This window comes from Pseudoliparis swirei, chromosome 7, assembly GCF_029220125.1.
Source record: "Pseudoliparis swirei isolate HS2019 ecotype Mariana Trench chromosome 7, NWPU_hadal_v1, whole genome shotgun sequence".
Taxonomy (NCBI): Eukaryota; Metazoa; Chordata; class Actinopteri; order Perciformes; family Liparidae; genus Pseudoliparis; species Pseudoliparis swirei.
The window spans coordinates 3052677-3067780 of NC_079394.1; the positions used below are offsets into that span (position 1 = coordinate 3052677).

Sequence of the window (15104 nt, forward strand, 5' to 3'; positions counted from 1 at the left end):
GCCACCCAGCCTGCACTCAGGCCCACAGGACTCGACAATAACTCAGGGGGTCAAGGTTTAAGAGGCACGTTTTAGATGAAATTATGAGAATTGAAAAAGTCCACAAACAAATTAGCTAAAGAGGGGAGAAGAAAACAAGACTTGCTTAGCTCTTGAGGTGGCGTGTAACACGCAGGCTAAACATACATCACAGGTTCCGCTGGACCTAAGCCAAGTTCTATCGGCGCTTACCTTATCTAATAAAAGAGAGTCTTACGTTGTATTATTCTAATACGCGAGTGTGTTATTCTAAGGCTGGCAGTTTTTAAGTGTCATTTTGTCACAGCAGAGGAAAACTGTGATTTTAATCCGGGTAGCTTTAGGTGTGTTCCTGCACTCCAGATGTTCTGGCCCCCGCCTGAGAAAGTTGTTTTCTTTTTTCCCGCTTTTATTTCTTCCCTTCCGACGGAGATATAAGTGGAGGGTTATTGTGCTCCTCTCAAGGCCTCTCTTAAAACTCCTTTCTACTCAAATATTTTGACAGCCACAAGAGGAGAGAAAAAAGAAGACGCTTGTTGTAGGCGGGTGTACAGATTTTCAGAGACATTTTGGAGATGCGCATGCCAGTACAGTGTGACCACGCGGACACACACACACACACACACACACACACACACACACACACACACACACAGTATAAAGAGAAGCACATCAAGAGAAATTAATGTGTGATACCTACAGTCTATATGTTCCTACATTTATACAGCAAATGTTTGATTCTCTGCTAACTAACAGCATTGTGACATCATCACTACATCATCAAGTGTTTCCAGCGTATGTCTCATTATGACCACCGTGTTTGAATAATAGACGCATTGATGGTTGATATCAGGTTAAAGAATGACACTAATAGGCAGAGGCCCCCCTCTGTGAAACAGTTTGAGCATGAAAGCATTTGTTTGTGTGCGTGCGTGTGCGTTCAGGTCTGCCGCTGATTTAACCAGCCACACATGTGACCCACAAGGAGTGCTGGGACCCGTACACCCCTGGTTCTCATCGACTCTGGTTTCATGCTCACAGGGCAAATGCAAAATGGCAAAAGAAAAAAAGAAGAGAGGAAACTAAACTGAGAAAACAAACATTTAACAGAGGACAGTTCAGAAAGATTCAAGCTATGTGGTTCTCTTGCCAGGAAACAAAAAAACAGCCCTGGTTAGAAAACACAGGCATGGATGCAATCCTGTCAGTGGTGTGCGTCTCTAAATGCTGCTACCTCTGTGAGGAACTAGAGACCAGAGCATTTAGGGGATGGAGAGTAAATACCGAGGTCTCAAAGAATCATCGCAGGCACGCGGTGTGACAAATAATGTGGCAAACTTTCTTCTTGTTCTTGTAAAAGTCATGAAAGAAACCGTTAAGTCTAAATAGATATCTACAATGATCATAAACAACATTAAATTGCCTTGGAAATCATCCGTAACTATATGGCTGCTTGTACTTAGACCCTGAGTGAAAGACTTGGCTGAGATTCAGTCCCAAATGTGTACCAGCCACCAAAGCAGTGGCATAAATCTTGAGATCAGCCTGTATTGATAGGGGCTTGGCTACCGATTTGGTAACACATGTGCATATCCATTTCACTGACAGAGACTGATTGCACATGACTGGGGAGGTAATAGAATTGTCTTTAAGGGGCCGGATGTCATTTATTACCAGCAGAAGGTAGGCTACACCTGTGGTGCGTCCCATTACTCCAAATATCAGCCCTCCTTTTGTCAAGTACGTCCTCCTTTCTTCCCTGACTTATGGAAATATTACAGAACAGGTCAAACACATTGCAAAAGCCGATCAGAATTGCGGGATCACGTACATTTCAAGTGCGTATAAATCAATGTATTCACATAATACATTGATTTATTTATTGCATAAATACTATGTATCAAATTACCTGGTAGCTAGTCCCTATTTGGTCATTATATATATTTGTATTTTTTTATTTTGTATGTAATACTTGGATATACACTAGAAGACAGCATTTGTTCATCACACCTGTCATGTTATGAATGTTATTATAAATAATTTAATAAACTTACTCAATGCTCACAGTTTCACATGACGAGTAACACTTAGTTTTGTCGAGGAATAAATCAGATTTATTCAAACTGTGTGCAGTCAGTTCATGACCTTGACATCTAAGTCTCAGTTTCTGTCTCTCCTGTTGTCTGACAGCAGAGCAGAGAACAAGAACGGTGTAAAACAGATGTTGAAGCAAATGTTCAACAAGGAATGGATGTTGTTATTGTTGGAAAGTGCTGCACAAAACTTCAAATACCTGAAATTGAATGTCAGCTCATTGAGTAAAAGCTCTTTGTATTTCATCTACTTGAATTCTTCATCCATTGGGTTCTCACCACTAACACTGACGTGCCGATTTGTCCCCTTCTCTCATCATGCGCTCTTTACTCTCTTCTGTTCTTTTCTTTCTTTATCTCTAAAAAGTTTTGGACTGGGAGGAAAGCAGCAGAAACAAAGTCTTGGGGTGTAGCCCAGGGAACTTATTGTGTCGAGAGAACTATCAGCACAATGTCTCCTGCATTCTGTCGGCCATTGATCCGGGAGGCAGGTGTCAATATAGGAAAAGAAGGCAATAAATCAATATCGTCATCAAACTACCAATTGCATGTACGTCAATTTAAAACGAGGTATTATATCATGCAATATGAACGATTGCAGTCATATTGTGTGCAATGTGTCCCTCTAAAAGAACAAAAGAATGTGTAAAAGTCGTTAGACATGTAAACGTGAGAAATGTAAATCCGTCTGTCATGTCTTCTCTTATTTCTTGTGCCATGTGGTACACACCCATTATTACACTGCTGACATGTCCTTCTCGTCTTGAAATCAGCACAACATAACTGTATCTGATACCAGATCGGTCGACTGGCACCAATACCCGGTCCAGCTTTGAGTCAGGACCGGGCCGATGTCAGATCTTTGCCCTTTTATTATGATGAATTTCATGTATAGCAGAGCAAAGTTGTAAAAATGAGAAGCATTTATGCTAATCAGACACTCGTATGATATGATATGATGTGATATATGATATAATATTCCTTTATTCTTTCCACAGTGGGGACATTTCAAAAATCACAGCAGCGGTGCACTTTAGAGCATCAATGAAAATAAATATAAAACACAAAACTAAATACTAAAAACTAAATACTAATACTAAATATACAGGGAGAAGACAAAGTAAAGTGTTGAGTAAAGTAAAGTGCAGAGTTGGCCAGGATCTCCAGCGATCTGCTGCAGTGTGTTGTGCAGCCTGACAGCAGCTGCAGGAAGGACTTGTGGTACCTCTGATGTGTGTGGTTTTAAATATCTGGTGTCTGTCTGCAGTAAATTAAACTTTCAACATATCTGCGATATTGAAGTCTACCTTCCACCATCAGGAATATAGTGAGTAGCAACTTCCTCCAAGAGATATTCAAACAAACACATAAACCTGTATAATTAAACATCACAAATCAGCAGAATAATGCGCCGCTCATTTACACAGCATTAAGTCCTCTCCCGCACTGTAGCCTTGTGTTGTGATCATGCTGAATAAAACATATTAGCGTTGTGAAGCCACAAGGGGTGTTTGGAGCTAGAGACAGCATTTCAGCAGCCAGCCACACACACACACACACACACACACACACACACACACACACACACACCTACACACACACACAGTGATCGCTCTCAGGCCATTTTCCTTCTTAATGAGGCTTTGTCTTTGAGGGGGTTTGGAGGACGGGAGGTCACCCCGGGTCAGACTGAGACAAGGTCAGCCGACTCATCAGAGTTGTGTAAGGAAGTCTGGAGCCAGTGTCAGTCCAAATCATATCTTTTAGACGGAGGCAGGAAAAAACAATGTGTGTGTGTGTGTGTGTGTGTATGCCCACAGAATTTAGTGTCCTATCTAAGCGGCTGAATGGAAATGTACCTTTCCTGTACATATACTATTTATACCTGCCCGTCTCCTCTCTAACTTGACAGTCACATGTTAATTCTTTAATCCGGCAGCTCACATCGGTTTAAAAATGCGAAAGGAAACGGCGGCCTAATCGCTCACAAATACCTGTCCCTGTCACCCGACGGAGAAGGGGTGGAGACGGGAGGCAGTCGCTGAGACTGGTAGTCAAACACATGGTTGCACACTCACACACACACACACACACACATATTCTCCTAATTACCCAGGTCACTGGCTCAGTGCAGGAACACACACCGACGTGCCTTTTTCTCTTCACCGTGCTGACACTGAGGCCCCCGGTTGTGCCCTGAAAATACACCAACTTTGTGTTGCTGTCCTGTCTCGTTTGGACCCACACACACACACCGCTATTCTGGGAGTGTCATTCAGCAAGGGTGGAAAGGGGAGAGAGGTTTATTCGGAGAAGCTCCCCATGCTGTGCTGTGTGGCAGCGTGCGGTCAGACCAGTCAGTGTCTCGAGCTCCAATAATTGTGATTTATGCCCCGGCCTCCGGCAGCACGCGCGTGAGGCTGAGTCCTCGCGCTACATCGGCAGCTGACATATGTGTTGTGTGTTCCGAGTGACCCGATCGGTCCGCGACACTCTGGCATTCTGGTCCCTCCACGTACATCGGCAACTGTCTCGATATACACACACACAGACAGACAGACACACACACACACACACACACACAGACAGACACACACACACACACACACACACACACAGAGAGACCAAGACACACATACACAGACACACACAGAGACACACACACACACAGACAGACACAGACACACACAGACAGACAGACAAAGACACACACACACACAGAGACACACACACACACACAGAGACAGACAGACACATACACAGACAGACACACATACACACACAGACACACACACAGACACACACAGAGACACACACACACACACACACAGACACACACAGACACACAGACACACACACACACACACACACAGACAGACACACACACACACAGACACAGACAGACACACACACACACACACACAGACAGACACACACACACACACAGACACACAGACACACACACACACACAGACACAGACAGACACACACACACACACACACACACACAGACACACACACAGACACACACACACACACACAGACAGACACAGACACACACACACACAGACAGACACACACACACACACAGACACACACACACACACACACAGACACACACACAGACACACACACACACAGACACACAGACACACAGACACAGACACACACACAGACACACACACAGACACACACACAGACACACACACACAGACACACACAGACAGACACACACACACACAGATACACACACACACACAGACACACACACACACACAGACACACACACAGACACACACACACACAGACACACACACACACAGACAGACACACACACACACACAGACAGACACACACACACACAGACACACACACACACACACACACAGATACACACACACACACAGACAGACACACACACACACACAGACACACACACACACACACAGAGACACACACACATACACACACGCACAGACAGACACAAACACACACACACAGACACACACACACAGACACAGACACACACACACACACACACACACAGACACACACACACACAGACACACACACAGACACACACACAGATACACACACACAGACAGACACACACACACACACACACACAGACAGACACACACACACACAGACAGACACACACACACAGACACACACACACAGACACAGACAGACACACACACACAGACACACAGACACAGAGACACACACACAGAGACACACACACATACACACACACGCACAGACAGACACAAACACACACACAGACAGACACACACACACACACACACACAGACACACACAGACACACACAGACACACACGCACACACGGTCCCTGATGAAACAGATCCGTGTGTTTCTGCAAGGCGAGAGGCAAAGTAAGTTATGAAACAGACTTTTATGAGCTTGTATTACCTTGGATGGAGAAGTGCACCTCCACAGTGGAACTAGGGCATCAGATGCCCCTGTTCTTCTTTGATGCAGGCGATGGAAACCCCATTTCTTTCCCTGTGTTGATTTTGTCCTTGCTGCAGGATGCCTTTGAAAATAATCTTTTATTCTCAAAGGAAGGCAATTTGAGCTAGTTTAAACCTCTTGGCCCCCAGTGAAACAATGAGGGCCAAGAGGATGGGAACATGAATGACCCGGACAAATAGACAATATATTTGGAATAAATACAAAAAACACTGATGTATTGTGTTTGGTACAGGATGCTCGTATTTTTGAGGAAGGTCAATGATAGAAGAACTAAACAAAATAATGAAATAAAATGCCCAGTGCCAAATTTAATTATTTTAAATTAAAAATTAAAAAAACTCTACTCATTTAGAATTTAGTATGGAGAGCTTGGGCAGCAACATAGAATGATATGAAGTACGATGAGCTGTTTAAGAGCAAGTATAACGTCTCTATCTTATTCTGTGCTACATATTTATTTGTATTCTCAAATTTATAGGCCTTATAATCAAATGTGTTCAAATATTACCTTCTCAATTTATAGTATTTTTATCTTTATAAATTAAATTGTTATAACTCTATTTTATCTTCAGATGTATTTTAAGGGTTTGATTTAATAAGTAATAACAGTAGTTTATTTTTAACATCTGGCCACTATCTAAAATATAAGCCTACTGCACTTTTCAAACCGTAAAACAATATCAGAAACATGTTTGTGTACTGCAGTAACATATCTATCATTATCGGGATGACAGCAATTTATTTTCTTAAAATTACAGATTGTACCTTTAAAATATGTTCTTTCCTTGATTTTTGAGAAAGACGCACATTTAAAACGTACAATGAGATGCACTGGAGATGAAGCGGTGTTCTTCTTCTGCAGAGAAGAAACTCGGAGATCGACTACAAAACACACACATTCAAACGATGCCTCACCTGCATTAGAATTTATTCAGAGCGTAATGTGTATCCATGGAAAGCTAAGATGCTGGGAGCCATCACTTTTATCCTGATGCTAGCACGACAAAACATGCACCTGAATCAAATGAGGGGATTATGCATGGAATCTACCTGCAGCACATAAGAATGACAAACCAAAAGACGGATGACACGCGTGGCAGGTGAGGAGGGTAAGGCTGATTGATCCCCGCTTCATCTCTAAAACGACTGTTTTCCTCCGACGACATTGGAAGGAGGCAACAGTCAAACTTGCACAAAGCTCCGTCTCCTCAGCTTGCTCAAACAGCTGGAGGGAGGGAAGAAGGGATGAGAAAAGGTGTGAGGCTTGTGACACAAACTCTGCAAGCGCACACAGGCTCGCAAATACAACCCGTACCCCCGCACACCCCTTTGCAGATGTGATTGAATACAGAATGCAAACAAGACGGCTTTAAAAGCGGTGTCTCTCAGACAGCGTGTCCTACATCACAAAGAGGGAGGCAACACAAAAAGAAAGGAGAAGCTAAATTGGGTTTGAGTCCAAGGTCAGTGTGAAGCCGTCAGAGCAAAAGTCGGAGATCTCCCAAAAAATACAGAATCTATCAACTTAAGGGGCAGGCGCCCTTGTCCCGACCCCTGTAGAGTTGCTGGAAAGATGGTTTCCTGTGAAAAGTTTATCCGAGGGTGTGGAAGATTAACGAGGTAGTTTTCATTGGCCGCTCTCGAGTCGTCTCGCCGTACTTAGAGGAGATAAGATCAGAATATTTATCGCGCCTCTTCTTCAGGTCATTTGCTATGTTAATGTGTTGAGCTTGAAGTTGGCTTTGTTTCGCGGTCATGTGTTACTCCTCCTGAACCCTGGAGCATGAGGAAGAAAGGGGATTTGTATACTTAGCATGCAGTGTCTTCAAATTAGTCACCCGCGCATAATTATTGATGCTGTGTCGGGGGTTACAGTGGAACAACTCATTCTTCTTACTCCCTTTGAAAATGAAGATCTATTATTTTTCAATCAGATCCGTCTCTTGTTTTCACACCTTGTTGTATTTGTTTAGGATAATCTATCATTGTGAGACAACGGTGTTCCCATACTGATTTCTCTGGGCAAAGAGAGGCCATGTGGGGTTTTTTTAGGTCGAGAGAAAATCTGTAATCAAACTGGATTAACATTGGCCAATGAGGAGATTAACCAATGCTTCCATCTCAGTTGTCCTTACAGGAATATGTAATTGCAAGGGAAAGCGCCTTTCCTCTTCCATTTAGTGAACTGCGTAATAGTTCTGTAAATGGTTTCAATCACAAAGAAAGATGAATAAAGTTTACTGAATGCTTTATCTCTTTTGCACTTGTTCGGCCTGCTGTCAAGTTCATTAACTGATTGAGCTGAATGGATTGAAGCCCATCAAGTCTTGGCGGACTCCTATGATCGTGAATCAAACGGGGAGGGTCAGGATATCAGGACAGGTCCAGCGGTAGAAGCCAGAGCATCGCAACTATTACCTCATCTCAGCTCCCCATGAAACATCCATAAAAACCAAACATTTAACCAGAGATAAAGCATTATGATGATTTGAACTTGGACGTCTGCGGATACCTATATGATGAAGCTGTATGTGCGAGAGAGTCCCCTTATGTGACATCTGTGGGTTATTCATGTGAAAATGACATAAATCTTTCAAGCAGTTTTAACTCTCACCCTCCCTCCTTCCCTCTCTATCCGCCAGCACTCACCATTAATGCCTATATCAACCGCATGAGCCAATTGTTAAAGAGAGGCTCTAAGTGCACAGCCCGATCGATATTGATAATGTTGAAAATGTGGTAGGAAAGGGAGCGAGAGTGGGGGAGAAAGAGGGAAAAAAGAGAAAGGGAAACATAAATCTGTATGCGGTGAATAGGGGAGAGCAGCTGTGGTGGCCTCTGAGCTGTCCCCTTCACCTCTTTGGAAACATCATCAGCACTAATCAGGGCCCTGCGAAAGAAAAATGGTTGCACTTGATTTACACTCGCTACCCTCGGCTGTGTAAATGAGAGACAGAAAGGAAGAAAGAAAGAACAGAGAGGCAGAGAATGCATGGAAAAGCGACTGAAAAGGACAAGCGGGACAACAACACGAGCAGGAGGGCGCTAATAATAGCAGACGTATAAATGCGGAGAGCCACATTCCTTCAAGGTCAATCTCAGGTGAAGCGAAGGGTTGTATAAAGGTCATGCTGGATGAGGGTCATGTAGGCCTCAATGAGAGTCAATAACACCTCCCAGCCGGCTGTGGACGTGTGGGGGTCGCCCCCGCTCTCACATCAATTCACTCGGCATAGACCACCGCAATAAAAGAGATGGAGAGAGACTTAGCCAGAGAGAAAGGGTGAGAAAAAGGAAAATGTACAGGCAGATTGTGAAACAGCTCGCCTTTCAACTACTAACTGCTTTTCATGTAAATGTCTTGGACTGACACTTCTTACACATCCCAGCCCCTACCCGCAATCCCCCTACACACACACACACACCCTCTCTCTCTCCATCTCTTTTACTCCAGTATTCTCTCTGTCAGCAGAAGAATAAAAGAGAGGGGAAGGTGAGGGAAGGGGCAGGAGAAGAGAGTGAGAAGGGAGTGAAGGAGGAGGGGAGAAAAACCCCAGAAAAACAGGAGAAATCAGACTCTCACCGGGGTTGAGGAAAGGTCAGTCCTGACAGGCTCGGAGGTTAAACTGCCGAGTTAAAATACTGTTCATTACCCTCGGCAGCCTCTTCCCAAATTCCCCTCTTTTGTGTCACAGTCAGTGCCCAGCATCAATGTTCCCCACCCCAGGATTTATTAGACATTGTTGAGCGGCGAGAAAGGAGACCTTTTCTGTACAATGGCAGCAGTGATCCTATGGCGAGGACAATACTGCTGCCAACACAATTAGAGAGCCGGGCTCGAGTTATCAGGGCTCGTCGGGATCCACGCTGTGGTGTGTATGTGCGTGTCCTCTCGTGTGCGTGTACAGCGCAATGGTGAATACAACCAGCATGTGGTACAATAAGAACCACCGTTTGATTATGTTATGACCTGATCTGCAAAAAAAAGCATCGTGAAAACGAAAGACCAAAAAAACAACAATTTACATACATTTTGCATATTTTAAGCAACGTTATTCCAGTGCAGGGAATTTAATTAGTACACACCAAGAGAGAAAAAAGCACGGGGAATATCCAGAACATGAATTAGGCTGAATCACTTCATTCATTACTCACCAGAGAGCCATGAGATGTGACACATGGCAACAGAACCCTGCCTCAACCGGACAAATTAAAAACACTAGTAATTAGCGCTATGCAAAACATGTTGTAAGTTTATTACCTGATTTATGTGGCTTCCTGTTTATAAGGGCACATTGAGCTAGCTATTCGTCTTCCGCCGAGCATGCTTAAGATTCAGAATGTGTTTAAATGATTTATTAAATGAACAAACAAATAAATCACCTCGCACCTAATTTCCCTAATGATATTAGAGAATACTTACTGAACAAATTGTGCAAAATATAAGCTACTATTAACCTGGAGCACCTTTCGTTTCAAGGGTTCAAAACGTTCATCCATTTTCATTTGTGCAAAAACAAAAACATGATTAAAGATTGGACTCGTGACATGAATTCCACAAATAAAACACTCCGCTCTCTCTCGGCTTCATGAAAGAGGGTCACGGACCCAGAGTTGTCAGCGATACGTCATCGCTGCCTTCTGGAAGAGTCCGAGAGAAGTTTAGTCCTGCACCTCAAAGCACCTAAAGCTGGCAACTCCAAACTTTCCTCTAATTCCTCCTCTGATATTGCTCGCTCTGAATCACCCCGACCGCCGTCTCAATTGTACATCTCTATTTAAAGAGACATACTGTTTTCATCTTTTGCCCCTCTACTCCCTCGGGGAACGAGTGGAATATAAAAAGCTAGACTTTAAATAACAAGAGACTGCCATCAGTTCCCCTGCTAGTCCGCACATTAGCCTCGTCTGCGAGCGAGCGTCTGACACCTACTAAAATGTTTCAGCTCTATGTGCGTATAAGAGCATAAATAATTCAAAATTAATCCCCGCTGAGGGGGACTATGGGAATCATAAATTATCCGAGTGTAGTCCCTAATGCAGTCCCAGGATTGGAACACCTTTGGTAACAATCGAGCAGAGGTGCTCATTACACCTTGTGAAGAGATATCTTAACCTTTGAATATTAATTTCTTTGAATAGACGGGGACGGCTGCTCGCATTAGTTGCTGAATATGTGAGTGACTGAATATTAAACACAATGAAAAAGCTCACACTGTACTATGTACACAGTGTGGAGGAAGATCTCACAGGGTAATTCCAAATTGTAAATATGTGCAGAGTAAAGCATATAATTACAATCATGCGCCACGTAGGAGATCAAACTAAACGGACTTCACGGGAGCATCCACGAATCACAGGCCGACGGAGCCATCGACCCATCGAAATCTTTTGAGCTAAAGAAAGTAAAAGCATACGTCTTCATAAAGAACACGAGTGTGGAAACAAAGAGAACCCTGGGCACCCATGGGGAGGTTGTGTTGACATTTACAACAAGTTCCTCAAAAGGTTTGCCCATCACTCTGCGGCAAGTCCAGGCTGCCCGGGAGACAGTGATGGATGGCAGGCAGACAACACAGTTAATCAAGCCCAGCAGGGATGGAAATATTAATGCCAGGTGATTGGGAACGCTATAGCGAGCACTCTCGTATAAATAATGTACATTCAGGCCTGCTGACATCTGGACACAGAGATGAGAAGAGGGGGTTTAAAGTTGTACGGTGCTCTGATATTAACTAATCAGCAGTGACTGATCATGTAAAAACTCCACATTCAGACGGATGCAGCAATAGTTACAGCTTTCCTCCTGGAATGAAAAAAAAGAAGCAGATAGCGCATCAGTAAAGTGGCAATGAATCACCGTGTAAATGTTTATAATATGAACGACTTGAAAGACGAACGCGACCACAAGCAGAGATGAGAATGCCAGTGTGCAGCATATCAAAGCTCCAGTAGATGTGTCTACTGGTGGAGGAGGAAGATGTGAAAACACAAACTGATCCTCAATAAAAAAAAGACGAGTGTCGCGGGTAAGAGAGAGTGGCATTTGGTAAAGGGAGGGGAAAAATATCCGATTGAGAAAGTGGTTGGAAATATACATATCAAAGGAAAGACATGGAGATTTCCTCTGCCTGTGCATCCTATCCATGTACCCCCCCCCCCCCTCCCTCCCGCCTGTGAGTGAGCTGAGGGGGTCTGTTGCAAATTCTCAGGTAAGAGAGCCAGAAACCTACTTATGATGCTGTGCTGCTCATAATCCAGAGCTTCTATCAGCAGATTACTAGAAATAAAGTGTTGGGAAAGACGTGAAGCAGGACTCAGTACGCCAGAGGAGACAATGCTGGTTTCACTCCGATATGTACATAATTAACAGCCTGCTTGTGTTCAGCTAGAGCCAAGACAGAAGGAGAAACAGTTTAAATACGTCCAGTACTGTACAGTAATAAGCAATTGATGTCGCAGTATATCGTAAATATTCCTTGCATTTAGTGTGGAATTTACAGGGGAAAAAAACTGAAACACTAAAGTACTCCGATTATAGAATATAATGAGTTTTCGTGACAATAATATCACCACATTTAATTGCTTGATCTCTCCCACTCTGTCTCTAATTTCCTTTCACTCTGTTTTCGTGACTTTCCGCCCTCTTTAGCACACCACTGGATGTGTGTAGGGCAATTAATTCGTCACACAGCTTTGCCCATTGGAAGCGGACCGCTAAACGCTTCACCTTTTGATTTTGAGGAGGAGTACAGGATTTGTCAGGGGGAATGGGAAGGGTCTTTATTGCTCCACATTTCATCACAATAAAGGCTTATGGCGAAGGTGGCACAATCGTTGCCCTATAAACGTCTCTGCGTAGATTACATGCTTCTTGCCCAGCTAATCTTGGTAATTGATGAACTTTTAAAAGAAACTTGTCACCCTTGTGAAATAATATTATTTTTTAATTTTGTTTATTAATTAAGATAACACACATTTTGGGACCTCAACCAAGTAAACACGATTATGTGCTCTGCGGGTTGAGTGTTCAATGCGCTGACGTTCTCTGGCTGGCTTGCTGGCTGCTGCTGCCAGGGAATGTCAAATAGTCTTCCACTGAGAAGTTTAATTCATTTGCAATAAAGCTAAAAATAAACACAGTCACACTTAAATGGGCTCTGAATGTGAGCATTATTGAGTTGTTGAAAAAAAGCAAGACCACAAATTGGAGCCGAGGACAGCTGCAACCCTGTGTTGAGCACATGGATTTAAATTGTGTGAGCCTTATTTTTTTGTTAAAAAAAAGAGATATAGTTGTCGAGACTGCGAATAAATTATAATTAGGCTTTAAAAATGTTGATTAATTCCCAATATCGATGGAAAAGCGATAATTACTCATTTGTTCATAGCTAATGAGAAAAATGAAGTTATGTAGAAAGTAAAATGCATATTTTGTGTTTGTTGAATTACATGTAATTAAAAACAGTCAGTAAACACGGACACTGTCCATATATGTCGAGTGTGTGTTCAGGAAAAAACGAAGACTTCATAGTGAAGTTTATTTCATGAGACGGTTCAAAGGGTTTTCTTTCTTGGAAGTGTTCTATCACGGGTTACAGTCCTGGGATGAAACACTTGTGTATCATTCAAGTTTATGATGCAGAGGCACTTTGAGGCAGGACGGGGGAGGGCTAGGATAAGAGAACAAAATATCACAAAGATTTCCATAAAAAAGTGGAATAAATAAGTGCCTGGGATACAACAATTTGGATTTACATACATTATCCAGCTCTATCTCTTTGGGATATTTTACAGTCTAGATACGCGAGTGGGAGCTGAGAGATAAACTAAATATGACCTATGCTCTGCAGGCTCAGCCAGAAAGAGCAGACGCCTGTAAGAATACTCAAGGAGCAGAGGAAAGGTTGAGAGGATGAGGACAGAAAGCCAGGGGAAGGAAGAAAAATGACACTAAAAGGCAGTCGCCACCTGATTGATGCTCTGCTGCATTTGAAGATCAGTGGCTGCCTTGTGGTGGCAAGCACGGAGGTCAGTGGGTGTGTGTGTGTGTGTGTGTGTGTGTGTGCGTGTGTGTCCACGCCTGCTTATTAGGGCGTGTGGCTTCCTTTGTCGGTTCCACTGTCTGGATCGCGAGCGTGCACGTATCTCTCTCTCTCTCTCTCTCCCTCTCTCTCTCTCTCTCTCCCTCCCTCTCCCTCTCTCCCTCTCTCTCTCTCTCTCCCTCCCTCTCTCTCCCCCTCTCTCTCTCTCCCCCTCTCTCTCTCTCCCCCTCTCTCTCTCCTCAGTCGCTGGGTGGCTGGGGGACGTCAGATGTGAGCAGAGAATAACATCGACTCGATTTGGCCCGGGAGCGGAGCCGGGGCTGGAGGAGAGACGAGCGGCGTGATGCATGGAGCCGTTTGCCAGCCGGAGGAGGCGCTCGGTGGCGGCCCTCTCACTGTCTGTCAGCAAAACACACATTCTTCACCCAGCAGGAGGAGGACTGGGAGGACTGGGAGTTGTGTGTACGTCTGCGTTCGTGTTGGTGGGCGGAGGGGAACATGTGCATGTTTTTGTACAAAAAGAGCATTTTATAGGGGGATGTACTTGTGAGGTTTACTTTCCATTTGGTGTGAAAATATAAATGTCCATGCATAGACAATGTGTGTGTGTGTGTGTGTGTGATGTTATCTATTTGGGGGGGTATGAGCAGCCCACAGCTGTTGCATCCCATGGAGGCACAGAAGCAGGCCGTTGTGTTTTGTCACGGCGAACGCCCGAGCTTCTGCCTCCAGCGGTTCCACACGACGACCAATTTGCTCGAACGAGAAGCGTTCCACTAAGTTTGGGCGCGTGTGTCAACGTCTGCATTTTGGACAGCTGCAGTGTGTCCTGAAGTTCCTTGGTGCAGGGGATCACCGCCATGTGTGTGTGTGTGGGACTCACACACTGCAGATGTACCTCATCAAAAGGCCGAGGACACACAGATGTGACCGGCGGGAGTACAAATTGGA

The 15104-nt window shown here is 44.0% G+C and overlaps 1 protein-coding gene across 1 annotated transcript in view; it reads right to left on the minus strand.

Annotated features, from left to right (window-relative positions):
• LOC130197301 (uncharacterized) overlaps window positions 1-15104 on the minus strand; it is a 238870-nt gene that overhangs the window by 158823 nt on the left and 64943 nt on the right. The gene's annotated exons all lie outside the window — the stretch shown is intronic.